General features: G+C 44.6%; 1 long non-coding RNA gene across 2 annotated transcripts; it reads right to left on the reverse strand.

Moving 5' to 3' along the window:
* Window positions 1-835: 835 nt before the first annotated feature.
* On the reverse strand, window positions 836-27,464 carry LOC137517603 (uncharacterized). Of its 2 annotated transcripts, none has more exons than XR_011020591.1 (3): window positions 26,981-27,464; window positions 15,308-15,368; window positions 836-894 (listed from the first exon to the last, which is right to left on the reverse strand). It is a non-coding gene; the product is annotated as an uncharacterized lncRNA (long non-coding RNA). The 2 variants fall into 2 exon arrangements; XR_011020592.1 differs by lacking the exon at window positions 836-894 and adding an exon at window positions 7,063-7,106.
* Between the last annotated feature and the right edge of the window lie 363 nt (window positions 27,465-27,827).

Raw genomic sequence — 27,827 nt, forward strand, 5'->3', positions numbered from 1 at the left:
ATTTTTTAAAACTTTGAAATTTCGCCTCCCCATTGAAGTCTATTGCGGTTCGCGAACTTTTTCGCGAAACGAACCTTTCGCGGAAGTTCGCGAACATGGTTCGCGAACCTAAAATCGGAGGTTCGGCCCATCTCTACACGTTTCATGGTTACTGGCCCACTCCCTCAGGTCAATAAAAAGTGCCTACAACAGAAACATATACTATGTTTTGCATTCACATAATAAAAGTTCATATACCAATATAATTTAAATAGAAAAGCTAATATTTTTCATACGTTGGACAGGATACGCTGGTAAAGGGTTAGGCCTATACAATAAAGTGAGGGTGTTGTACATACAGGTCCATAGGGTGGACAAGTGAAAAATTAATTAGGCATAAGTGGGATCCTGTAGAGAATCATGGAGATCAGTGTAGGTTAGGTCTGGTAAGAATACGAATGACCCTTAAGGGGGCTAGTCTATCGGACATGCACTATATGCGTGGGGTGATTGGTGTGACCAGCGTGGAGAGGTGTGTATAAGTGGGCTAACCGGGAGTATTGTGAATAGGCATATGCATAGAAAATGATAAATAGGTAACAAGTGAAGTGGCCAAAGAACCTTGGCGGTTGGAAGCACAACCACCAGGAGTAATCCCATAATTCTCTGCACTATTCCATGCAAATTTTTAAGCCTGATAAAAATATTTATGAAAGGGTTAAGGATAAGCTAAAGAAAGAGAAATACATTTCTTAGAGGAGATTTTGAAGGCTGTTTTGGAGTGGAAAGCAAGGAATACTGCTATCCCCAATTATTATTCAATTATTTTATTACTCAACTAATCTCTCTTTTCTCACCTGGTAGGTGGTAGATGTAAATCTTCATATGGCATTGAGAGTGTCCTAGTTCAATTATCTGTAATGAAAATATGTCTTATATTTAACAATAGGTGAAATTAAAATTATTGTACAATATGCCTGATTAACATCTTATTACATGTTGTCTTATAGAACTTTTTAAAGGTGTTCCTGTAAAGTTGCAAATACATTTTCCATTTTCCTCTATGCTGCTATAGCATGTATGCTATAGCAGCATAGAGGGCGCTATTGTGGCCAGGAACGCAAATAATCACTCGTGTTCCCGGCCTGTCGGCTCCTGTCGCCGAAACCTGAAGTGGCTGCCAGCGGGGCCAGGAGCATTGGAGCGAGTCTACATGGGCACAATACAGCTGCAGGGGGCTGCTAGAAGCCCCAGGTGAGCAAAACTCATTTTTTTTTCAGGTGGCTTAAGTGTCCCTTTAAGAGATAATTAACAAAATGGGTAATAGCAATAGTATGCAGAACTTTCTTGGTGCCTCATATTCTTATTTTCATTTTTAAGGGTTAAGTTTGACCTATATATTCTGTGTGTAAGACTGTATTTCCTGCAGCAAAACAGTATGCTCAAAATTAGTTTCTTTGATTGTGTTGCTACCTTGGACATGGGGTCAGATTTATTTTTCTAAGTTTGCCCAGCAGTAAACATTTTAGTTCATAATAAAAAATAAATATCTGACTTTGAGATTGGGAGGATTCTCTGTTTATCACTGGTTGTTAGATCAGCCAGGTAAAAGTGTTTTTGTGTTTGTTTTCTTTTTAAAAGAGTCATGGCTGTATTTGAGTGCTGTGTGACTGCCACATTTGTACCCATAAAACACTGGTCTCTTGCAATGCAAATTAATAAATAAATGAAATAAAAAGTAAACATAGACAAGTCCAATGTAGGCTTCCAAGTTAAAGCAACATTATGTAAAGTTTGCATGGAAATATATGCAGTGTGAAAATGGATATCAATTGGTTAGTTTTTAAGCTCCAAAAATGTGCTTGCAATATTTGCATAATCCTGCATCATTTTAGAATTATTTGAATTTCATTGATTATTCCTATTGACTGTTATTACTGCCAGATATCAAAATATATATTTTAGATATTGTAATATACAAATATGTTTTGGTAAAGAATAAACATTTGCAAAACACACCCAGCGGTACTTAAAGTCCTAATATTCCTTCTTTACAGTCTCCTGTACCATCTAGCATAATACTCAAAAGCCTACACTACACTATCAAAACCAACCTGAGGCCCCGGGAACCCACTAGAAAGTGCAACACGCTATCTCAATCGCTATTGATTTGTGATAGTATTTTGCAAGCGATTTTGGGAGCAATTTCTCTGCTCCTATATAATTAATTAGAATGGAAAAGCTCCCAAAGTGCTGCATGTTCTAGTGGAATCAGTCCCATCCATTTACACTGGCAGAGTGTTTAGGGAAATCGCTATCGATTGAAAGCGCTCCATAAACACTCAAAAAAAGTTCTAGTGGGTTCCAGGCCTAACACATAGAGACTAAGCACTATGCACCCCGAAGGGACACTGCTTGCATCTGCACTAAGATCATACTGTAAAATGTTTGCTTGCCCAGTCCATAGCTATTCTACACAGCGATTTCCCCTGCATCTGGATAAGATCAAATGATCTACAGTTATCCAACCAGAAGCCTTCTGTCACAAAAACTGAGAAGAGACTTGCCTGCTCAACCTTCATCCTAACTTGTCGTTTTATGAGGAATCCTGCCATATGCCCACTCTTCTCACCTTTCCTACCAAAAATACACTGCTGAACATCTGCAATGTATGTCTTTGTTTACTTCAGCCTTAAAAGCCGATGCCTGGGTTGAACATGTAAATGACCTAAACACTGAACACCGAGCATAAGTCAAACCATAATTACCCTAACTCTTATTCTATTTACCCTAAGCCTATTTCAGCAGAATTAGAATTATAAAAATTGTGTTTTAGGAGAAGTAGGATAAGGAGAATTAAGGTCAATAGAACTAGGTTTTTGGAGAAATAATTAGAATCAGGAAAATTAAGGTTAAGATAGGTAATTAAAATTGATGATATTATGGTTAACCTCCCTGTGGCCACCTAACGCAGGATGGATCTCTAGTTCCTCAGTCACACCATATGGAGTGATCTCACGAGAGGCACAATTTGCGGGGAACAATTGCTTGCTCGAGCGCGGGCTCCCTGCATTAAACGCAGGGGGCCGCTGTTATCAGCCTGCTGTAATCGGAGCTGGCAGGCTGTTTTTTACAATTAAAATAGTAAAAAAAATGCACAGCACTGTACAAACAACTGCCTTGTCACTTGACTGTCCCTCGGAGCGGCTCACTATCTAATACTTATCATAGGCATATGCCTATGTATGTAATGTGTAGTGTATGTAACATAGTCTAGGGCTAATTTAGGGGGGAGGGGGGATAAAAAAGAATCATCATTTTTAATTAATAAAAAAAGAAAAATTGCAGCAGCAATCAGAGACCACCAAAGAAAGCTCTATTTGTGAGAAGAAAGGGAGGTAAAATGTATTTGGGTGGTAAATTGTATGACCGAGCAATAAACTGTTAAAGTTGCAAAGTGCTGAATTGTAAAACATTTTAAAAAATAGCCTAGTCACTAGAGGGGTATAAACCTCTGGTCCTCAAGTGGTTAAAGTTATTGTAAGAACTGAAGTTGAACTTGAACTAAAGTTAAATGGATTTTGGTTAGCAGAATTTAGGTTGGAAGCATTAAAGCTACTAGAATTATGGTAAGGTGAATTAGCTTTAGAGTTAGGCTAAGCAATAGGTTAAGTATTGTTCAATGAAGCTTTCCTAAAAATCCGATCCTTTTATAGAAACTGTAAACTACTCAAAATGTTTTTTTTCTCAATGACTTAAATGCTATTTAGTAAACATCATTTTTTAATTCAAAAGTTACTAAGTATTGAGTAAAGATAAATGACCAAATAACATTTACCACTAATGGATACTAGTCAAATACCGGTAGCTTATCTCTGAAATAATGGGCCCATCTGTGTACCTGCACAAAGAAAGTTTTCTAACATACTCTTGCCAGCGCTCACTTTTGAACACTATCTAATTTCCAATAGCTGATTTTCATTTAAAGCAGGATTGTCACCATCAAAATCAAATTTCAACACCAACTGGTCTGAGTGTATTAAAGGAATACTATCGATACCCAAGTGTTCTAAAATGACAGTGTGCAAATAATGTCTAAGTAGCTGTGTAAACATTTTCCTACTTTTCATGTTAAATATCAGAGGCAAAAACTGTAATTTATTGAGGGTAGGATTTAGCTACATTGGGACAATGCAGAATTCAATCAATTGCAGAAGGGGTGTCTGCTTCAATGCACAGCCAGAGTTGCATATCAGACTACAGAAAGAAAATATCAAACATATCAAACTCTGAAAGCAAAAACAGTATGAAAAGCTGTGACGATTAGTTACATTTCCTCTGCTCTCTTCAGACATTTCAGTCAGAAACACAGGACACAGCAGCTGCAGCTGTTGGGAACTCTCTCTCTCTCTGTCACACACAGAGCTACACATAGAGTTAACTGATCAAGTGTGAGGGGAATTTCCCCTCTCCTCATGGCTCAGTCGGCCGTCAGTTTTGGCGTCAGTAAAGTTTGAATGTATTTTGCTAACAGTAAACAAAAAAGTTTCTACTAAAATGTATACACCAGTACTTAGCAGCACTTCCCAAACAATTCCTGTGTCAATTGAAAAAAATATGTGAATCGATAGTATTCCTTTAAGTGATAAAGATGCTAATCTTGCATTCAAAACTTTTTCTGCTGTTATGGTTTGGAGTTATCCCATACCTTAGGAGCAATTAATTGCCATTGCCATCGGCTGGTAAAACAGTCGCGTGCTGGGGGGTCTTTTTAACTATAATATATTCCTCCTCTTCCCTTTATTTCCCCCTCCTTTTAATGACATAAGACAGTGCACTTCCTAGTATAGAGCTCAGTGGAGTGTCTTAAGACTCTGGCAGGAGGGCGGGTAACGAATACACAATTAGCAAGGGAAGAAAAAAGAGTGAGGGGGGAAATGATGTCAGGATTAGCTTCATTCAAAGCTAATTAAGATGGAAACTTGTCTAGAATAGCATTCTCCACTTTTCCTTTATAAAATTCACAGAAATCATAATGTGGACAGTGCAATACACCTGTTATGTAAATAAAACTAGTATTTACCTATTTATATATGTGTTTTTTTATTTCTAGGGTAGCATTAGCATGGGTGTCACTTGTTCTTTAAGCATATTCTTTTCCCACATTATTCCAGCCTGCTCTGCCAACGTTTGCAAATTGTACATTAAAATAGTATTCTAGCCTAGGTATCTAAAAATTACTTTATTGAGTGACAATATTTCAGTGGATGTGATCCAGTAACTATAAAATCCCTATATAAACCTGCAAGAAAATGTATTGAAACAGAAATAATTATCTCTGGCCTCTGTAAGACAGGTACCAGGTACCAGCTAAAAGAATAGCATGGTAAAGATTGAATCTGTTAAATGTGATCATTTCAAATGTCTTCATGATTTGCAGAACTAAATGAAGCTTGGTGATGGTTTTAGTTATAACTGGTAATGGTTTTAGTTTTAACTGTAGAAAATTAATATTATGACAGAAGTGAAATACATATCTTTGATAAAATGTTCTCTGGCTCCCTGAACTTTTTTTTTTTTAATTTTACTAAAGAATCAATACCTACTATTAATTCTTATAAAGATTATGTAGGGCTCTCTAAAGTAATAAATGCCTTCATGACTTATTGGCGATGACTATGATAAATAGAAGAAGGAGGTGTAAGATTGGTCTTAGGGTCTGAAAGCTTGGTAGGATGTGTAGATAGTGTTGCTCTGTTTGGCTCAGATGTTGCTCTGCCAAATAGCCAAATATTTGGTACATGGAAGGCCCTTAACAAATAAAACCTATAAAGAGGCATTGTAGTGACATATAGTAGAATTTAATAAATTATTTAGGATATCCATTGTACAGTAATTTTCCTGATGTCAGCATCAGAAACACTTCTTATATCTAAATATTGCTGTATATTGCCCTGCCCTACCAGTAATGTCTAGCCTAGGTGAATATTTAGCCTAGATATGTGGAAATTCCCATCCTGGGCATTCTGGTAGACCAGGTATAGTTTGTATTGGCTTTAGAATTGTTAGTAAAGAAACATTCCACCGAGATTACCTGACAGGACTTAAGATGTCACCACCTGATATGAATTTTAGAATGTAGATCAGGATTAGAAAAGATTTTACAAAGGGCAAATTCTGACCAAATTATTTATAAATTAATATTGTTAAAAAAAGCAATTGTATTCATTACGTTATTTTCACTACAGTTTGTATTTAATAAGGAGCCTGAAGATATCCTCCCCCACTCATGTGAATAAAGGTGGGGATCATTGAAGACCCATTAACTATCCAAAAACATTCAAAAGTACTTAAATAAAAGAACACCATAAAAAAAAATCTGAATTAAAAAAGGTCAACAGACAGACTTAAGAGATTTTATTTATGAACTATCTGTAATCCTGACCCAAGCAGTGTCCCAGTCATTGCAATCCATCCAAATGAGGGTCTCTTGATTTATAGTGTTAGGGGCTCTTCTAAAAGCTTGATAAAGAGGCCCTGTCCATGACATCCATTAGCTCCTCACGCATACCAATACAATGATCCGCAGTTTGTCAATCAAAAAGAGCGGGCTTTGCTGGGCCCATGTTATATTCTTTACCCTAGGCCTGGCTAGGACTAGAGCTAGTGTGTAACTGAGGGTTATAAATAAATGTGTGTCATACTCGCCAGGACCAGTCTTGGGAACCCCTGTTAATTTTAAAACCCCTTGCTTGGATAAATTGTAACCTTATTTCCAGCCAACAAAAACCAAAATGCTGGATGGCCTGAGAACACAGTTCAATTGTCCCCAAATGGGTTACAGAAGAAATATTTGTAAAAATGGTGTTAATTTAGAAATTCAGTGACTAATTATATATCTTTATGTGTACTGCTACAATCCAAAACATTATAGCAGTCCAATCTGCCCTTCCACCATATTGGAGGCCATACCACTTTATAAGAAGAGTTAGTCTTTAAAAGTAAATGTCCACATCATTGTGAGCTGAGACACTGATTGGCCACAGCATTATGATCAATCAGTGTTTCAGCTCTTTCACTTACCATCATTCTGAACTTCCATACTTAACTGCAGCTTTCATATCAGCCTACAACACAACATTCCATATATTATATTAATACTTCATAGACTTATTATTTCAAAAGCAGTTTTGCATGTAAATAATTGGTTTTTATTTGCAAATATTGATAGCTTGAGACTTTTAATTATGAAATACGTTTTAATTAACCCTACTTAATTGATTTACAAAGTCTTTGCAGCATATCTTTTTTCTTCATCCATATATATTGACCATATGCTTGAATTACCATCCATTACACGATTTAAAAGGACTACAGATTTACAGCTGTTCAATATCAATGACTCCATTTCATTATCAAATACTGACCGTGTTACTTTATTAGTATGTCTCGGGATCCTTTTTTTCAGTATTATGTATGAATACATTCCAATCTTTTCTGGAAGATTACTCTATATGAGCAGTTTTTTGTGCTAAAGTGCAACTATTTTTTTTATTCATCTGTAAATACCAGAAGTACAGGTACAGTTCAAAAAGAAAAACAAATACTAACAGTAGTGGCATCCCAGTGAGGGGTTGGTTGCAATCAAATTGTAAGCAAGCAATTTTACAGTTGAGACCAAGATGCAATCAAAGAGAATAAAAACATAACTTTAAATTCTTAATTTAATAACTGAATATTTAACACAAAAAGTCCAATTTTGTCCATCACCCCGCTTTGAGGGTCAGATTTGTATTTTCACTATCATAGGCCCTCTTTCATCAACCTTCCCTCCCTACTCTAAAGCTTTCTGTCAAAATGATACAATGTTTATTGTACAATCTTACTACTTCTATGTACTAAGAGGGGCTACCTAAAGCATCCATTCAAAGTATACTCATGGATGGTGGTGTAGTAGCGGCATGGTGGAGTAGTAGATAGTGCTCTCAATTATTAGATTGCAAGCTCCAATTGTGAGCTCCTTTGAGAAAGTTAGTACCCGAGTTAGTACCAGAGTACACTTTCACATTGATTGGGAATAGAGGTGGCCATGTGTTTTATAGGAATGCATGGCACCATTATTGCCTACTGTTGACGTGCTCATTCTATTAACTGACTGCGCTGTGCTCTGAACAAAATGCAAGCAGCAGTGCATTCTGAAAAAGCAGTACTGCTCAGCGTATAAGTGCTCTATATGCACTGTCTGATGTCTCTGTATATCACACACTGACTATGAACTTTGTAAACTGCTATAGAAGTCTCAGCATGTTTTAACAACTACATTATAATAATAATAGGGGAAGTAGAGTGGTAGAGAAGGGGGGAGAGGGAGAGAGAAGGAGAGATGGTAGGGAAAGAGAGGGAGACAAAGAAAGAGAGAGATCTGTCTTGTCAGATATGTTCATGTATCTTAATGAGACTGTGAGAATCCGCTCAGCTGCCTGCGCAGGCAGGCAGCCTTTTGACCATTGTTTAGGTTTGCTTGCTGCAGGACTCTGGAAAGGAGACCTTCTGTCAGTTGTGCAGCTTGTGTTGCTGAGGGATTTGCATACATTAGTCATGCAAATCCGTTACCTGCCTTCTTTTGATGACTGGCACTATAAAAGCATTCTGCTCCCAGGATGCTTTGCTGGACATTTCCCTTTCATGGTCTGTTCCTGATGGACACTCCTGGAGTGTCAGCCATTCCCGTTTGTTAAGGTTATCTTAGTGTAATTCGTGGGAATGCACTAGGCAATTTCCCTAGTGCAGTTAGGATTGCATTATCTGTTTTGCCTGTTCCGTCTGTCTTGTGTTTGGATCGCACAAGCCCTAGCGTTAGCGGCTGTGGATCCTTCTGATTGAGTCTGGAGTGTAGGTTGGAACAGCGGTTGTTTCTGCCTACCTCATCTGTTCTGTCTGCCGTGTGTTTGGATCGCACTAGCCACTTTTCGCTAGCGCTGGGGATCCTTCTGTTCTGTCTTCTGGGATTGCGCTAGCCACTTTTCGCTAGCGCTGGGGATCCTTCTGTTCTGTCTTCTGGGATCGCGCTAGCCACTTTTCGCTAGCGCTGGGGATCCTTCTGTTCTGCTACTCTGTCTCCTGGGATCGCGCTAGCTACTTTTCGCTAGCGCTGGGGATCCTTTTGTTCTGTCTTCTGGGATCGCGCTAGCCACTTTTCGCTAGCGCTGGGGATCCTTCTGTCGCTTGTCCCTGTTTTCGTGTGTCTGTCTTGTCTGCTGCGCTTGCTGGAGGCTCGGTGAGGTAACCGTTAAGCAAGCGCTCGCGTCCTCTGTTTCATGTTTGTCTGTTAATGGTTAGTTAGGCGTGCTTGTCTCTATTGTGCTTATCACGTGGAGACCGCGCATAACTGCGTGCACTGTTGCAAATGAGTGCGGTGTTCGCGGTTAGCTAGCGTTTATTATTTTCCGTATCTCCTTATTGTATTATTTGCTGTGCCTTTGCTACTCTCGTGCTCCGCCTTGCTGTACCTTGTGTCACGTCTGGCGATCGCACCTCTCGCGATCGCGTTCCTGCTTCTTATCTGCTGTGGTGTGTGCACAGTCGCGGGTTAGCGACTAATTTTATGCACACACACACAATCTGTCTCTGTGCTCACTCTCAATCGCTTCTCTTGCGATTGCATTTCTTCCCTTCGTACAATTCCTGTCTGGCGTCGGTGGTAGGGCAGAGGAGCTGTTCCTCTGCACTCCACAGCTCCACCTGCCGACAGGAATTTCCCTCTGCAGGTGCATAGCACCTAGCCTGGGTGTCCTCAATTATACGCTTGTGGAGGAAATCCGCCGCGTCAGCGCACGTCTGGTGCGCTGACCACGGAGACGATTTCGCAATCGTTACAGAATGTCCAGCCCAACCAAAATTCCCAGGGCAGAGGGAACCTTCGATTTTGTTCAGATGTCATTGCCTGAGGCAAAGGCATATGTGGATCCTATTATAGGTAGGATCGCACACTACATTAAAGCAGTTAAAAAGTCTGTCCTCGTTCCTGACCCCAACCCATATGGAGATTACCTAGATACTGGGTTGTTTGAACCGCCATTTGCCTCATGGGAGATTGGGGCCTTGTTGGAAGAGTTTGATTTCGATTGGAAAGCCTTTTGCGATTTTTATATCGCAAAGAGCGCGGATGACCTGAATGATTGTCTCGACTCTATGTACCTTTTGATCGATTCTGATGAATGTGATGAGTGTGATGTGGATCTGGTGATTTATGTGTGGCAGACTATTTTGGACGAATTGCACACACACCAACCAATTATTTCCAATAAAGAGACACCATTGTCACATGATTATTCCTGTCTTTCTGGGGTAAAGCAAGTGAGTTTGGACACTGTGTGACCTGAAATGAATGGGTGTGCCTCGACTGTGGACACCTGCGTGAATTCTAATGGAGTTTCTCCCGTTTGTTTAGAGGTTAAATCTGTGCGATCTGATGCCGGTTTCTCAGATGTTCCTGTCGATTGTGATCGGCGTGAGTGTGTCAGTTTTGTCAATGATTTGTGTGATCCCTTGTCATGTAAAAACAGATCTTCTTCTCTCAGTACTACTTTAAGATCCTCCATCTATGATCTTGCTATGGGGAAAATTCCCAAACTATGCAGTTTCAAGAGTGAAATTAATATGATTCCTCATGTTGTTGTCACAACTTCCCCTAACATGGTTCAGTATGAATGCTCAGACCTAGTCAGGTGTGAATGGGAGCCCCCGTTCCAGAAAAAACAGCTCGAAGCATTGGCGTATGAATTGGAGAACGATTCAGAGTCGTTTTGTGAGTACTACATTGCCAGAAGTGAATCTGTCTTGAGAGCATGTATAAGTTATGCTTCCGCCTTAAGAGAAAAAAAGGGGTGTGAATTTGACTTTGTGAGTCCGCTGATTTGTATGTGGAAAATGATTCTGAATGAACTACGTGTACGTCATTCAGGTGACGTTTGTAAAGGTACATTGTCAGCTGGCGTTTCTGAGATCCAGCAATCCAGCTTGGAGACCTCAGAATCCCTGTCTTTGGAGTGTTTGGTCTCGCAACCTAAAGCGATTGTGAATTCGCAAATTTTGCGTTCTGTCTCCTCGGATTCGACATCGTTGGCCGAGTCTAAGAGTGAGACAGCACTTTGGTTTTGTGAACCTGATACTGAAGCACCTTTGCTCTGTCCAGAGAAGATGTCTCTGAGCCTGCCCTGTATCATGAATAAAGACATTATGTCCACCCGCATTGACATTTGTGAGTCTGATTCTGAAGTAAGTACTGACTCTCCACCCAGTAATCTGGATGAGTCAATGTTACCTTGTTTAAAATCTCCTGCAGTGTCCCTAGAGGCTCGTCTAGGTATTGCAACCATTGTTACCTGTTTCTCTGCTATTTTGGAATTGCAGTCTGGTTTGACTGCTATGAAGGAATTTCCCTGCAGTGAAACGAAACTCAGAAAGCCAGAGTTAGTTTCACTAGATATTTCTGTGTATCCCTGTCCTGATGATGAAATTCAGTCTCAGTTTATGGTGGAACCTTCCCTGGGACATCTGCCCGGTTCACAAAATAAAGTTCAAGCCTTGCCCTGTAACATGGATAGTTCAGAATCCTTCTTAGGAAACTTGAAAAAGGATGTTCCTGAGGTCCTGTCTGACCTCCTGGAGATCTCCGAGTTCCTCCCAAAGGGTGCAGAACTTGTAGGAGACGTCTCCTGCCCCCCAAGTCCTTCTGAGGTGTTGCCCACTTCAGTAGGCATTGCTGCCTTGCTGGCTACCTTTTCAGCTCTGATGAAGCTTCACGCCTGTGTAGTCAATGATGATATTATTGTCACAGAAATTTCTGAATTTGTATCCGAGTCTTCTTTTGAAAGTCCAGTGCCTGTGACCTCCACTCATGATGTTTCTCTGCCCGGTACTGGTTTTGGTCTTGACGTGCCGGACTCTGAGGTTGGCAGTTCCCCGACATGTCCTGAGGTTTCTCCTGTGCTGGTGTACCCCAGTGTGCTCTGTGACCCAGAAAGCCCAAGTGTGCCTCGGTTACCAGCGTACTCACATGCTTCCTCGGTGGAGACATGCTCTGATATGGCCTGCCTGCTTGCATGCCCAGAAGTGGTCCCTGAAAGTCTTGATCTTGATGGGTGCCCTCGTAATTTTGAATCCGGAATTGTCATTGGTTCCATGGGGGTTCTTGGTAATTCTCCATGTGAGCCTGGTGATTGTTCTACCCTCTTGGGATCTCTGTGGAGCTTCAAAAGGTTCTGGGAGATTCCGGGAGAGATTTTGCTTGGTACCCTGGATAAGATCAACGGTGGCTTTTGTGTTGTAAGGGACACTTCGAACAGGTATTGTGGCAGGTTTGGTATTTTCGGACGCTCCTTGGAAGGTGGTGGGTATTGTCTGGAGGGTGTTGATGGCTTCTTCTCTGGCGTTCACAGTCCTGATGGGTGTTATACTGAGACTGGTAGTACTGATGGGCATGTTTCGGTGGCTTCTGTTTCCGATGAGGTCGGTTTCGGGTGGACTGACTCTGGAATTGGACCTTGTCGGGCTGCCCCGACCTTCATGAGTCTTCTGTTAGAGTGGTTTGGAGATATCAGTTTTGAGGGTCGTCTGGAATTCGACCCTAGGAGGGGGGGGGGGTACTGTGAGAATCCGCTCAGCTGCCTGCGCAGGCAGGCAGCCTTTTGACCATTGTTTAGGTTTGCTTGCTGCAGGACTCTGGAAAGGAGACCTTCTGTCAGTTGTGCAGCTTGTGTTGCTGAGGGATTTGCATACATTAGTCATGCAAATCCAATACCTGCCTTCTTTTGATGACTGGCACTATAAAAGCATTCTGCTCCCAGAATGCTTTGCTGGACATTTCCCTTTCATGGTCTGTTCCTGATGGACACTCCTGGAGTGTCAGCCATTCCCGTTTGTTAAGGTTATCTTAGTGTAATTCGTTGGAATGCACTAGGCAATTTCCCTAGTGCAGTTAGGATTGCATTATCTGTTTTGCCTGTTCCGTCTGTCTTGTGTTTGGATCGCACAAGCCCTAGCGTTAGCGGCTGTGGATCCTTCTGATTGAGTCTGGAGTGTAGGTTGGAACAGCGGTTGTTTCTGCCTACCTCATCTGTTCTGTCTGCCGTGTGTTTGGATCGCACTAGCCACTTTTCGCTAGCGCTGGGGATCCTTCTGTTCTGTCTTCTGGGATTGCGCTAGCCACTTTTCGCTAGCGCTGAGGATCCTTCTGTTCTGTCTTCTGGGATCGCGCTAGCCACTTTTCGCTAGCGCTGGGGATCCTTCTGTTCTGCTACTCTGTCTCCTGGGATCGCGCTAACTACTTTTCGCTAGCGCTGGGGATCCTTTTGTTCTGTCTTCTGGGATCGCGCTAGCCACTTTTCGCTAGCGCTGGGGATCCTTCTGTCGCTTGTCCCTGTTTTCGTGTGTCTGTCTTGTCTGCTGCGCTTGCTGGAGGCTCGGTGAGGTAACCGTTAAGCAAGTGCTCGCGTCCTCTGTTTCATGTTTGTCTGTTAATGGTTAGTTAGGCGTGCTTGTCTCTATTGTGCTTATCACGTGGAGACCGTGCATAACCGCGTGCACTGTTGCGAATGAGTGCGGTGTTCGTGGTTAGCTAGCGTTTATTATTTTCTGTATCTCCTTATTGTATTATTTGCTGTGCCTTTGCTACTCTCGTGCTCCGCCTTGCTGTACCTTGTGTCACGTCTGGCGATCGCACCTCTCACGATCGCGTTCCTGCTTCTTATCTGCTGTGGTGTGTGCACAGTCGCGGGTTGGCGACTAATTTTATGCACACACACACAATCTGTCTCTGTGCTCACTCTCAATCGCTTCTCTTGCGATTGTATTTCTTCCCTTCGTACAATTCCTGTCTGGCGTCGGTGGTAGGGCAGAGGAGCTGTTCCTCTGCACTCCACAGCTCCACCTGCCGACAGGAATTTCCCTCTGCAGGTGCATTGCACCTTTTGCTGGGTTCCCTCAAATTATACGCTTGTGGAGGATTTCCGCAGTGTCAGCGCACGTCCTGTGCGCTGATCACGGAGAGAATTTCACAATCGTTACAGAGACTTATTTATATTTGCAAACAAATCTCTGTACCTCTTTCTAATGTTCACATTTAAATAAGTTGCATATTTATTTAAGCATTTTGTCAGTTTACAGGAATAGAAGACCTGTTAGCTACAATATTATACTTTTTCTACTGAGTTAGCCAATAAATGGTATCATCCTGATTCAAAACTTCCATGTTCAGAAACATATATCCAACATGTAAAAGAGAGGAGGGTAGACAGTTGAATGTGGTAGACAGGGGGAGGGAGGAATAGACTGATACCAGAGCAACGAGGAAGCATCCATAGAGGAGCATTCAGAAGAGTGAATTACCAACAAGTTAATTTATCTACAGTACCTCCCAAAGAGATTTCCACTGCTCCTGTCATCATCATCTTCATCGTCATCATCATTCATATCCACTGGCTGCTGAAATACCCCCTGCACTGCACTACTGCTTAGTCACATTCTGATAAGTTTGATTAATCAGTTAATGCTGCGCAAAAGGTTTACTGCAGTTAATGGATACAGATAATGCTAACAGCCAAGAGTAACAACTGGGTAGGAAAGTTCTGTAAGAGATCCTTCCCCATGTCTATTCAACTAACCTCTCCTCCTTCCTTGGCTTCCCCCTTTCTCACAGCTGCTGTATCCCCCAACAGTGCCACCAAACCTCTCTTATGTCCCACCATGTAGCCACTTGTCCATGTCTTCCTTCTCTGTGAATCTTCTAGGTGGCTCTGCTTTTTGCTCTTCCTCTATGTATCATGGTTGAGAGGAAGGGCAGAGAGTAGAGCATGCACAAGAGACTTGAGGAGGAAAACAGTGCCAGAAAATAACTATAGTAACACAGCCGCACTGTTGCTAGCTTCGCAAGACACTGTTGCACAAAAATTGCAGAAGTGGTTGAATGTTTGATATAACTTGTGATAGTGCTATGCAAGTTTTTCTGTGCTATTAAGTTATTCAATAATACTTTTTTCCATTGTGTTGTAAAGTTTTTGTGGTGCTCGAGTTTCACATATTTCCAATTATGGCAATAGTACTTTGCGCATGTAGAACATTTAATTACTGCACAGCGGAAATAGTAGATTATTAGCAACCTTTGCTGCCGCTTTGGATTTACTGAGGAGAGGTGACAAAAAAAAAAAAAAGAGCAATTTACAACTCAAAAGTGACTTTTTAGATCATCACATTAAGTAGGTTTCTAACAAATTAAAATGAGACATACAGTAGGCATACACATCAATAATATACTGGAAAAGTAATTTACCCTCCACATCAACAAGTAGAAAGGGTGTTATGATTTTGCTGTGGGGAGATCCGGTGTGATACTGGAACGAGATAAACAGAGTAATTGGTAAATTAGTAAAATTATGTAATTACCAGTGCTTTTCTATTTTGGCTAAGTAATGCTGTTTTGTTGGTGATTTTACAACACATATCTCTGTACCACTTAAATTAACCGATTCCCTTAAAGTTAACATATCTACAGCATATATCCCTACAGTTAATTCATTTTCTTTTCCAGAGATAAATAAAAACAAGATTAGACATTGATGTGTGGACACTTCTTAACCAGTTCAGGTTCCTGGCAACACTGACATTTCAGCTGTGTTGTGACTAACTGGAATCAATGTAATATTGGAATTAAGCACTCAGGTAATAATACGGTGTTAACCCTAATTACAGGGGAGCCACTCAGTGGATAGCATATATGACACCAAAATATGAGACTTCCACAAGCTACTTTCAACACATGAAAAAATTGTATTGCTCATGAATATGATGACGTCAACACAGATTATGTTGCCTGCTTTTAATGGGGGGATAGAGTTTTCTATTGATGAGCAACAAACCTGTTTTTATGTGTTGAAAGTAGACGCTTGTGGAATTCTCGTATTTTGATGTTGTTACTAACTGGACATATGCAATGGGGAGGGGGAGGACTGAGGTGTATGCCTGGCTAGTGCAGGTAATGACAGGTAGTGAATCCTGGCTGGGTAACAGACAGTGCAGGTAGGTAGCCAGTAGTGACAAGCACTGGGTGAAAAGTAGTAGCAGAGATGGGTAGCAGATAGTTGCTGACATCGAACTTACCTGCCTCACCCTGTTGGTAATAGGTGGCAGAAATTCCACATTTTCCCTTGCCAGTGTGCCAGGCTTACAGTTGTGCAGACAGAGCACTCCTGTCCCTGATCACAGCCCCACTCTTATTCTGCTACACATGCAGGGGGTGGGGCCTCTTTCCTGATGGAAGGTGGTTTTGGTTGCACTCAGTGACAGTTTCACTTCCTCTAGTCACACCAGCTGTGTTATTCAATCACATAGGTGGGACATGTTTGGGGGTGGAGCTAGCGGTCATCAAGAGTGCCATTAATGCTTTCAAAGCTTAAATGGGCCACACTTTGGGAGTCAGAAAGGGCCATGAGTGCACCCTTTGTACATGGCAGCACTTCAGGTGCAGGCCTGGAATAGTTGTACCAAAAAACGGCACTGCTGCTGACACTTATTATACTGTTGAGCTGGGTAAAATCAATAAAAAAAATCACATATGACACGTAGAATTGGTAAACTCCTAAATGCAGTAAAAGAGTTATAAACACTGACAAGCATTTCCCACTTGCTGGTCCAATTACAGTGCATTATAAACCATATGAAATGTGCTAAATTATTTACAACTCTTGGTGTAAGGGTGCACTTCCCTACAAGGATGTACCAGTCCTGTCATTCCAATTTCAAGGTCAGCAGGGTAGTGAGAATACCAACTCATCCATCATCAGGGACTTGTAGTAGTGACCACTGTTTACTGGTCAGTTTACAGTAGCTCTGTGTTTAGATCAGGATGTGCTCCTTCCCCCCATAGTGCTCCCCTGGAAACTCGGTAAAGGAGATCTTCTGAGAGTCACATTTTCCCCACAATCACCATGGTTACCACATATCTCAGTGATAGCTGCACATACAGCAAAAGAAACATCCATTGGGTTCCAGTCAGCATCTCTCTGTTACACCTACACAAACTACTATACCTTTATTAAGCTTAATTGTTAAATACCACACTTTATGGCTTATAAAAATCAATCCACACACAGAAACCTTCTTAACTATTAAAACCAACAGGGAAAGAGTGCCTTAGCACTCACCTATGCTAGTGGCCATGCATTTCTCTCCCTAGCTGACACACACTCTCTGGTATCTGGCAGACCTGGAATTAAGTAAGTGTTTAATGCAATATAACACTCCTGAATAATTAGCGTTGGCTTTTCATATCACTGCACAATTTTTTTTGCCATGGATCTTCACAAACACTTTCATCTGTGTCTGTCTATAATGTACAGTATGTAAATAGTGTCTTCTACTTCAATAGCAGTCCCTAAATTATGAGATAGTAACATCCAGCCATATAGTCCATGCTTTTTCAGGCAAATTTTTTTTTGTAATACTTGTCAATTTGAGAAAGAGTGGTTACCCAGTAAGAAGTAAAAAAGGAATTTTGAACCTGGTCTTTGTGTCTCTGCATTCATTTATATATGCCTCATTGATGTCAAGATTTATATTGACTCTTGTTATCACAATCTGCCAAGATTACAGATCAGCTGTGTCTGATCACTGTATTCAGGTTGGTTTCACATTATATCTTGCACTTACAACAAGCTGCACCACTTAGTCATGACCCCACTTTGAATGGGTTTTGGCACATACAGCAAACATGCAAGGCATGTGGTAGGAAGAAGACAGTACACAAGTGGCAGATTAGAGGTCCATCAAAAATTAAGAGCAGTGCATCAATAACAGGGGGAACATCAGTATTGCAACAACCCGGATACAACAATGAGCAGCATCAGCTTAACATAGTAAGGGGGCGGGGTGATCATGGGGATGGGGATGTGAAGTGAGTTCAAGAGGCTGAAAGCAGAGGGAAAAAATGACTTCCTATGTCTTGGGGTTTTGGTGGAGATGGCTCAGAACCTTCAGCCTGATGGGAGCTGACTGAAGAAATGGTAACCTGAGTGGAAGGGGTCATTTGATATTCTCATAGCTCTTAAGTGCAGTCTGTAGTTGTGGAGGAGGTCCATAGTGTTTTCCATTGATCTTCTCCACTGTTCTCATGACCCTGTGGAGCTTGTATCTGCCGCTAGTGGATAAGCCGGTGTACCAGACTAGGATGAATGAACAGAAGACAGATTCAATGGTGGCAGAGTAGTAGCACCTCAGAAGTTCTTGAGCCATACCAAATTTCTTTAATTGGCAGAGGCAACATTGGCTTGTAAGTTTAGGTCATTAGAGGTGGTTGTGCCCAGGAGGCTTATGTTGTAAACTGTTTGACTTCCTCTTCCTTTTGTTCATCTGGGCTATTCTGGGAAAATTAGTCTGCATGCTCCTCCTTGCCTGCTGGGAGATGTGGTCCTGTAGAGAAGCATGGCTGTCGGGTTATGCAATGCAGATACAGAGCTGCTGCCACAGCGATGGAAGATGAGTGGCTGTCTGCCTGCATGCTGTGTATCAGAGGGAGGGAGTGAAGCAGAGTGTAGATATGGGTGCTGCTCTACAGGCATCCCTCAGGCTCCAGTGGCTTCCCTCCCCAGCTTCCTCTTCCTTTTGTCCAGCTAGACAAGTGTGGGGAGGTGCCAGGAAATGTAGTCAGCATGCTCCTCCTCGCACAGATGTCTGGAGATGTGGCCCCATAGAGAAGTACAGCTGCCAGAAGGTGTAATGCAGATACAGAGCAGCTTCCACTGTGATTAGGGGTTAGTGACTGGCTGCCTGCTGTGTATCAGAGGGAGGGGTGCAGAGCGGAGCACAGCACAAAGACATCTCAATCAGATGAAGGAAATGGAGCACAGCATGAGGACACAGCCAAATTTATACCAATATCCCCCCCCCCCTTTTTGGGGAAAAAAATAGTGTCTTGTGATGCAAAAAAAATTGGTACTATGAACTGAATTGTGTAGGTAAGTTCTCATACTACATTAAAGTGGTAAATTGGCTAGTGATTGGATAATAAAATTGGATGTGCATATGCACCCTTAGGGTTATCAGGACAAGACCTATTGACCCCAGTTACAGTGGTTCTCATGGAATCTACCAAGGTGAAGTGTCAACGTGACCAATGGTTTTCACTTTGCCCTACAAGCGACAGTGGGCTGCTAACCCTAGAGTGCAATGGACTTCTTTCCTACAAGTGGCCACCAGGTCACACAACCTGAGCCAAATTAAGACCACACAGGACCCTAGGAAGAGTGACGAATCTGGGCCCCCTAACAATTCACTCCCACTGTTTTTGCCTTAGTGAGACAGTACGATTTGGAAGTGATGTGGAAGAAAAGACAGAAAAGCAATTTAAAAAGAAGCGTGTACAACATCATTTGAACAACGTACTTGTTTTGAATGTGGCCATGTCCTATATTCCATTGTTTTACTTGCATGTGCTGTATGTAAATGAGTTGGTTGTTAAGTTGTATGGTGCGGGGAAAATACAAGTTATCTAAATGGTTTGTCCTGCTGTCGGTCATGTTGTAGTGTTGGTCATGTACTTTGTTGGACATGTGTATGTACCTTTAGGGGAGTCAGGCTTCAGGAAGGATATAATGCTAAAGTGGGGTTTAGGATTACATATCAGGTTTGAAATAATGCTGGGGAGGGGTCATTATTAAAGGTAATCAAGCGGGTTCATGAATCATTCAGATCAGAACTTGAATTTAAACTAAAGCAGTCTGCAGCAGGTGAGGTAACTTACTCTTGTCGCTGCCTCTGTGCACTACTCTCCACATTGCACTCCAGCTCTGAGCTACTTCCTTGTACTGACAATGAAAAAGGAAGGATATGAGGGCTGAAATGCAATGTGGAGGGTAGCGCACTGCGGCAAGGGTGACTCACAAGGGTGAGTTTTATGCTTTAGTTTAAATTTAAGTTCTAATCCGAATAATTTAAAACAGAATTCCAAAACTCCTTGATCATTCCTAGGAATTATGTTTAAGTAAAGTATTAAGCTCTGTACCTACATACAGTACATACATAGAGTACTGATCCCATGGGTGACACTGCATGGGCTGATGCTGCAAAGACACGTTGCTAGCCTGCAAGCATGTTGTGTTGCTTGGTGGGAGGGGGAGATGGCGAGGCACAGATGTGAAATGGCACAGGAGCAGAGTAAGTGCAGAGAACAATGCTCTTGGCTGTCACACAGGGATCAACATTAGGGCATAAAGTCTCAATGGAGACCAGGGCTAGGTGTCAGGAAGGAATTTAAAGGAAGGGGATGGCTGATGGAGTCATTTGTGTCAGTGGGATGCAGGGCAAATTAGGAAGAGACCAACATAGCTCTATATATAAAACTAGCTGACCCGTGGCGTAGCATACGCCGCATAAGAGGGTAGAGGGCAGGAAGGGGGTATTGGGCACAGCAGCGGGGAGGGGGGTTGGACCCCCCCTCAACTGGGTCCCCCATGTGTGCTCTACCTCCAGCTTAAGCTCAGCAGGAACCCCCCCCCCTTACCTTGGTCCCCCATGTGCGCTCCCCCTCCAGCTTAAGCTCAGCAGGAACCCCCCCATCACTTGGGTCCCCCATGTGCGCTCCCCCTCCTGCTTAAGCACAGTAGCAGCCGCCACTATTAGTGAGAGGCAGCGGGCGGGGATGACTCACCTCTTCCGTGTTCCATTGTGCGTTCCACTGCCGTCACTTCCTGCAATGCCGCACACTGTATTGGTGTAATCTGCCTTTTTAAAACAGAAGGAAATCTGCAATAATTCAGCTATAAGTGAACATTTGTGGTTACCCACAATGCACTGCTACTAAATATGCAAATTACCCCTTTTTCCCCCTTGGTAAGCCAAGCAAGCATCCAGAGTAGTGTTGTCCGGATCATGAACGATTCGGATCTTTGATCCGAATCTCTTTTGTGAGTCGAATCATCCGAATCATCAAAATGAGTGATTCGGATCACAAAGCGGGCGGGGCCAGGAGTGACACGCCCCCTCTCAGCGGGCAGGGGGGTCCTGGAAGCAGAGCAGAGATCATGGATCGCTCAGTTGGAGTTGAGCCAACCTTGCAGGGACAGGTAGATGAAATAGGGGAAATGAATGCCACTGCCAGATATGTGTAGAGCACACGTACTGGCTTCAATGTGCTGCTCATTTTAGGCTGTCTGTTCCGTAGTTGTGCACAGTGAACAAATGGGAAACTTTTGGCTCAGAAGCACAGCTCAGTAACTTTGTAGACAGCGTGCTGGGCTAGGACTAGTGTTGGGCGAACACCTGGATGTTCGGGTTCGGGAAAGTTTGCCGAACATGGCTGCAATGTTCGGCATGTTCGGGCCGAACCCCGAACTCCCCGATCATCCCACTTTTGGGGGCCCTTTGGGGTCGCAGGCATAAGGGGGGAGCATGCCCCGATCGCGGGGGGGGGGGTCGGAAATCCCCCCCACCCCCTCCGCTAGCGCTCCCCCCTCTGCCTGCTTCCCCATACAAAAGTTTCAGGAAGTACCGGTCCGGTGGTAGTGGGTGGCTGGCAGTGGGCGGCACTGTGAAGTGAGTGACTGAGGAGGAGGAGTCCGGAGAGTGACGCGTTGAGGGAGGCCGGGCAGCGGGCGGTTCAGCAGTAGTACGGTACTACTGCTGAACCGCCCGCTGCCCGGCCTCCCTCAACGCGTCACTCTCCGGACTCCTCCTCCTCAGTCACTCACTTCACAGTGCCGCCCACTGCCAGCCACCCACTACCACCGGACCGGTACTTCCTTAAACTTTTGTATGGGGAAGCGGGCAGAGGGGGGAGCGCTAGCGGAGGGGGTGGGGGGAATTTCCGACCCCCCCCCGCGATCGGGGCATGCTCCCCCCTTATGCCTGCGACCCCATAAGAGGGCAGTATTCGGCCGAACAGGGCCCTGTTCGGCCGAACAGGGGCCCTGTTCGGCCCTGTTCGGCGGCCAATTAGTAGTTCGGGGCGAACCCGAACTTAAAAGGCCGAACACCATCAGGTGTTCGGCCGAACTCGAACATCACCCGAACAGGGTGATGTTCTGCAGAACCCGAACAGTGGCGAACACTGTTCGCCCAACACTAGCTAGGACAGGGCAGGCACTGTGATTGCAGGGCAATATGATCCTCCTGCACTGCTCTAAACAGCTGCACTTCACTTCTGGGAATGCTTTCTTTCACTGTGGGACGTTTGCATTCAAAGTATACAGATGAACATATAGGTGAAATATATGTAAAGCATATGATTGCAGCATGTGGGTGTTGTGTGCAACCAAACATTTCTGGTCTCTGCTTGTCCCTCCTCCCTTCTCTGTCCACTCCCTGCCCGTCTCTGTCCACCATCTCCCCTTCTCTGTCCACCGCAGGGAAAGTCCTGTCCTGCTAGTCATTTCACCCCCAAATGCTTCCCTAGTAAAATGATCCGAGATTTGGATCGATGATCCGATTCGAATCATCCGAATCATTGACAAGATCCAAACTTCCCATCGCTGGTGTATAGCAAGCATATAGCTTTAAATTTTACACAGCCATATCAAACCCACATGTAGACAGCCTGTTTCAGACTTTTGGTCCTCATCAGTACATGGCAAGGATTGATGCCGCTGTATGAGATAGGGCTTGGACCAGTACAACAGAGTAACCAAGCAGCTCAGGGTGACCCAAACTACTCGGAATGTATAGGTGGAAAAAAGGGACCAAAAAGACCCGAACACGGTAAATCCAGCGCTGGAGACTTGGGCGCAGCAGCGCAGGAGACTTGGGCGCAGCCGGCGCCACCATAGGCCGTAATAGGAACTACGGCTATCGCAGGCACAGGGAGTAACTTTAGCGCCGTCAGAAGACGGATCTGAAGTTGCTTTTAAAACAATAATTCGGCTTCCAGCAATTGCTGGAAGCTAAATTATTTCATTCCCCCACTATCCATGTCGGCCTGGAGGGGGAATAGTAATTAACACGGCCCGGACTTGTGCGGCAGCAGGATCAGCCATATACTGGCTGTGTCCTGCGCCCAAGTCTCCGGCGCCGTTCTCTCTCGTACGCAAAAGACCTCCTACTAAAAAAAGCAAAGCTTGGTGTAATTTGCCTTCCTAAAACAGAAGGAATTATGCAATAATTCAGCTATATTGGAACATTTGTGGTTACTGACAATGCACTGCTACTAAATATGCAAATATTTCCTTTTCACCCTTAGTAAGCCAAGCAAGCATCCAGAACCACTGGTGTATAGCAAGCCCATAGCTTTACATTTTACACAGCCATATCAAATCCACATGTGACAGCCATGGGCGTCCGCAGAAATGTTTCCAGGGGGGGGCAAGAAGGGGAGGAAGAAGTGGTGCGGCGCGCGCAGCGCGCCGCGCCGAAAATGTTGGAGAAGTTGTGCGGCGCGCTTAGCGCGCCGCGCCGAAAAATGGGTGTGGCCATGGACCAGAATGTGGGTGTGGTCATGGGTGGAGACAAATTTACATGAACTTAGCAATGTGGAACATCAGATTAGGACAGTGGTGGGGGACCTTTTGGAGGCCGAGTGCCCAAACTGCAACCCAAAAGTCACTTATCTATCGCAAAGTGGCAACAGCAATTTAAACTAAATACAAATGTTTTAACTCATACATGAACATTATGGAAAATCCAAGTTGAAAATAAACTGTGAAGATAAATAACTTCATCCATCCTACTCCTGAAAAATATACTCTTTTTTTAGAACCTCCCAGTTTTATTTTTTGTTTTAAAAAGCTAAAAAAGTAGGTTTAATGCTATTTTCTCTTATGATGATGATTCAGCTTTTCTCATAGTCTCGCTGTTAGCAATCATGAGGCCCCCAACAAGACAAATCGGCAATCCTGAGGGCCCCAACAAGACAAATTCAGCAATTATGAGGCCCCCAACAAGACAAATTCAGCAATCATGAGGCCCCCAACAAGACAAATTCAGCAATCATGAGGCCCCCATCAAGACAAATTCAGCAATTATGAGGCCCCCAACAAGACAAATTCACCAATCATGAGGCCCCCAACAAGACAAATTCAGCAATTATGAGGCCCCCAACAAGACAAATTCAGTAACCATGAGGCAATTATTATCATGTCACTTCGGGTATCCTTTAATATGGTAGACACCTCTCACCTGGCTTCTGAATTCTCCTCTACTGGCTGCTGTGCCTGGCTGGCCTGGCAATACTGTTTTTGGCTGGATTGGGGGTGATGTGTGGGCTGTGGCCTGGCTGGCAGTGATGCTGTGGCTGAACTGGCTGTCGGTGATGCTAGGCTATGCTTGGCTGGTTGAAGTAAATGCTGGCCTGACTGGTGGTGATGCTGTGGCCTTTTTGACAGTGATTCTGGGCTGGTTGGCTGGTGGTGATGCTGGGCTGGCTGGCCTTGATAGTTTAGGTAGTGACAGGTGCCCCCTAGTTTAGGTAGTGCCAGGAGCCCCCCAGTTTAGGTAGTGACAGGGCCCCACAGTTCAGGTAGTGAGAGGAGCCCCAACCCCCAGTCCTTTTAGAGACAGGTGTCCCCCAGTTCAGTTAGTGACAGGTACCCCCCCCCCCATTTAGGTAGTGACAGGTACCCCCCAGTTTAGGTAGTGACAGGTACCCCCCAGTTCAGGTAGTGACAGGAGCCCACAAGTTCAGTTAGTGGCAGGTACCCCCAGTTTAGGTAGTGCCAGGAGCCACCCAGTGTATGCAGTGACAGGTGCCCCCCAGTTCAGGAAGTGACAGGGACCCCCCAGTGTATGTAGTGACAGGAGCCCCTAGTTTAGGTAGTGACAGGTGCCCCCCAGTTTAGGTAGTGACAGAAGCACCCCAGTTCAGGTAGTGACAGGGGGGGCAGAACTAACCACAGCACAGCAGTAGGTACAAAGACAGACAGTTTCCCTGTACTCCACCCCTATTTCCCCTCCCCCCTTGTAATCAGTTGCAGATTGGCCTGCCGCCCGACTCATTTGCAGTCTGCACATGACACAGTCCCTCCCTGGCCATGCCCGCCTCCTTGCTGACATTACAGACAGACAGTCTAAGGGCCTGTTTCCACTACACACAGATTCAATATCTGGATGCAGAAAAACTGACTCCAATGAATGCCTATAGGCCTGTTTCCACTAAACGCAATTTTTTTGAAGCAGATTTCCCATAGGCATTCATTGGAGTCAGTTTTCTGCATCCAGAATCCACACATATAGTGGAAATAGGCCCTCACTGTTTCTGCATGTGGGCTGGGCTCTAGCCGCACCCCCCTCCCTGCGGGAGTGCAGAGTGTGGGTGTGTGACGTCACATCAGGAGCAGAGCGGCCCTTGTCAGATTGTGCTGCCGCCTGCTACCACGTGACCCGCCGTCTCCATGGCCACCCGCCCTTCCCCCACAATTGGCTATTGCGCCGATCAAAATCAATCATCCAGCCAGGGCCCGGGACAAGGTCCTCCAGCAGGGCCGGGCCGACGCAGAGGCGCGAGAGGCTCCAGCCTCAGGGCGCAGTGTAGGGGGGGCACACACAGGGCTGAGGCAAAGGCAAGAGAGGCTCCAGCCTCAGGGCGCAGTGTAGGAGGGGGGCACAACTCACTCACTCGCTATCATTCCCCTATTGTGTTTGAAGCAGAGAGAAATAAGAAAAGGCGATACATGGCAGTGACTTCAAGCCAGATAACTAGAGATGAAGGTGTTGGGGGCCCTGGGGCATCTCTTAGTCTAATAGCAATCAGTGTGTGACGGCTGGGGTGGGAGGGATGGAGGGGCGCACTTTGGTGTCTCAGCCTTGGGTGCTGGAGGACCTTGTCCTGACCAGAGGCAGAGATTCCAAAGTGCGCCCCCAAGCAACTTGCGGCCGAGAAACTGAGCGACGCCATAGATGCCCATGTTAAATGGTAGATTTACCGGCCACTGCCAGTAATTCAGTTGCTAAGGGCACGTGTATTGTTTGGACAGCATGGTAGCAGCAGAGGAGTTCCGCTAACATTTTTAGTGGCGGGAACAGCACAATAGCAGCAGTGGATTCCTGCTACTCTGGAACATAACTCTGTAGCGACAGGAACAGCGGAAAAAGCACCGGTGGAATTTGCATACCTGAGGCCTCCCGCCTCAGGTGTGTAAATTCCACCGGTGCTTTTTCCGAGTAGTGTGTGTGTGTGTGTGTGTGTGTGTGTGTGTGTGTGTGTGTGTGTGTGTGTGTGTGTGTGTGTGTGTGTGTGTGTGTGTGTGTGTGTGTGTGTGTGTGTGTGTGATAGTTGTGGTGTTGTTGTAAGGTATAGGTTGGCGGAAGGTCGGTGGTAAGTGTAGGTGGGGGAGAGTTGGTGGTAGGTGTAGGGAGGAGGAGGGTTGGTGGTAGGTGTAGTTAGGGGAAAGGTTAGTGTTTGGCACTGAAGGGCACCAGGAGGGCAATAACAGAGCTGATGGCTGGAAGAATGGCTGAGCTGATGGCTGGAAGAATGGCTGGAAGAATAAATCCTCTTCTACCCCTAGTGACAGGTACACTTTGAATGTATGCTAAAATATACACACACACACACACACTGTACACAGACACACCACACTGACACACATACACACGCACTGTACACAGACACCACACTGACACACACACTGTACACCACACTGACACACACCACACTGACACACATACACACACACTGTACACAGACACATACACCACACTGATACACACTGTACACAGACACATACATACACTGACACATACATACACTGTACACAGACACATACATACACCAGACACACACACACACTGTACACAGACACACAGACACACACACATACACCACACTGACACACACATCTAATCAACTCCCAGCCCCCTTACACATAATGAATGCCTGAGGTGAGAGGGGGAAGCAGTTACACTGAGGGCTCTACAGCGCAGGGAGACTTAGAACACCTACACAGTTATGTGATTGGGAGGGGGACATGCTCACAGACGTCTCTCTGCTGCAGCTTTACAGCCTCTATTACCCCCTCCCCCATACCTTCGTCTTGCAGCAGAGTACGGGCGACAACTAGCCATTCAGTGCACGTGAAGTTTGCCTGGCTCTGGCTGGTGAGGTCATGTGGAGGAGCTCATTGCTGTCTGCTGCCTGGGGATTCCTGTCAGATGCTGAACACTGTGCAGTCACAGTGCCAGACTTCCAGAAGTTCCCGTGTCCCATGATGGCTTGGATGGCAAGCAAGTGGGGCCACTCCTAGACCCAGGCAACACCGCTTCCTGCTGTTGCCTAGCAACAGTAATGCTACAGTCTCTGCAGCGCCTGTCATCTGTCTGATGATAGCGCTGCAGTGCATAGGTACAGGGACGCAGGGGGACTCTGTGGAGGGTGGGCACCGGGACTTGTTCACCTGCCAGCCACCCGCCCAGTGCACGGGGAGAGTGGGTGGGTGATGGGCAGCACAGCAGCAGCCTGTCAGTCTCGGGGAGCAAGTGGCAGCCGCGGCTTCAAACACTTCCGAGTTCGGGTGGCTAGGGGGGGGCAGCAGCTGGCCAGGGGGTGGCGTCTGCCCCATTTTGCCAGACGTAGGGACGCCCATGGTGACAGCCTGTTTCAGACTTTTGGTCATCATCTGTACATGGCAAGGATTGACATGGCTGTATGAGATAGGGCTTGGACCAGTACAACAGAGTAACCAAGCAGCTCAGGGTGACCCAAACCACTCGGAATGTATAGGAGGATAAAAGGGACCAAAAAGACCTCCTACTAAACAAAGCAAAGCTTGGTGTAATTTGCCTTCTTACAACAGAAGAAGATATGCAATAATTCAGCTATAAGTGAACATTTGTGATTACCCACAATGCACCGCTACTAAACAGGCAAATTATTC

This window comes from Hyperolius riggenbachi, chromosome 5 (genome assembly GCF_040937935.1).
Source record: "Hyperolius riggenbachi isolate aHypRig1 chromosome 5, aHypRig1.pri, whole genome shotgun sequence".
NCBI lineage: Eukaryota > Metazoa > Chordata > Amphibia > Anura > Hyperoliidae > Hyperolius > Hyperolius riggenbachi.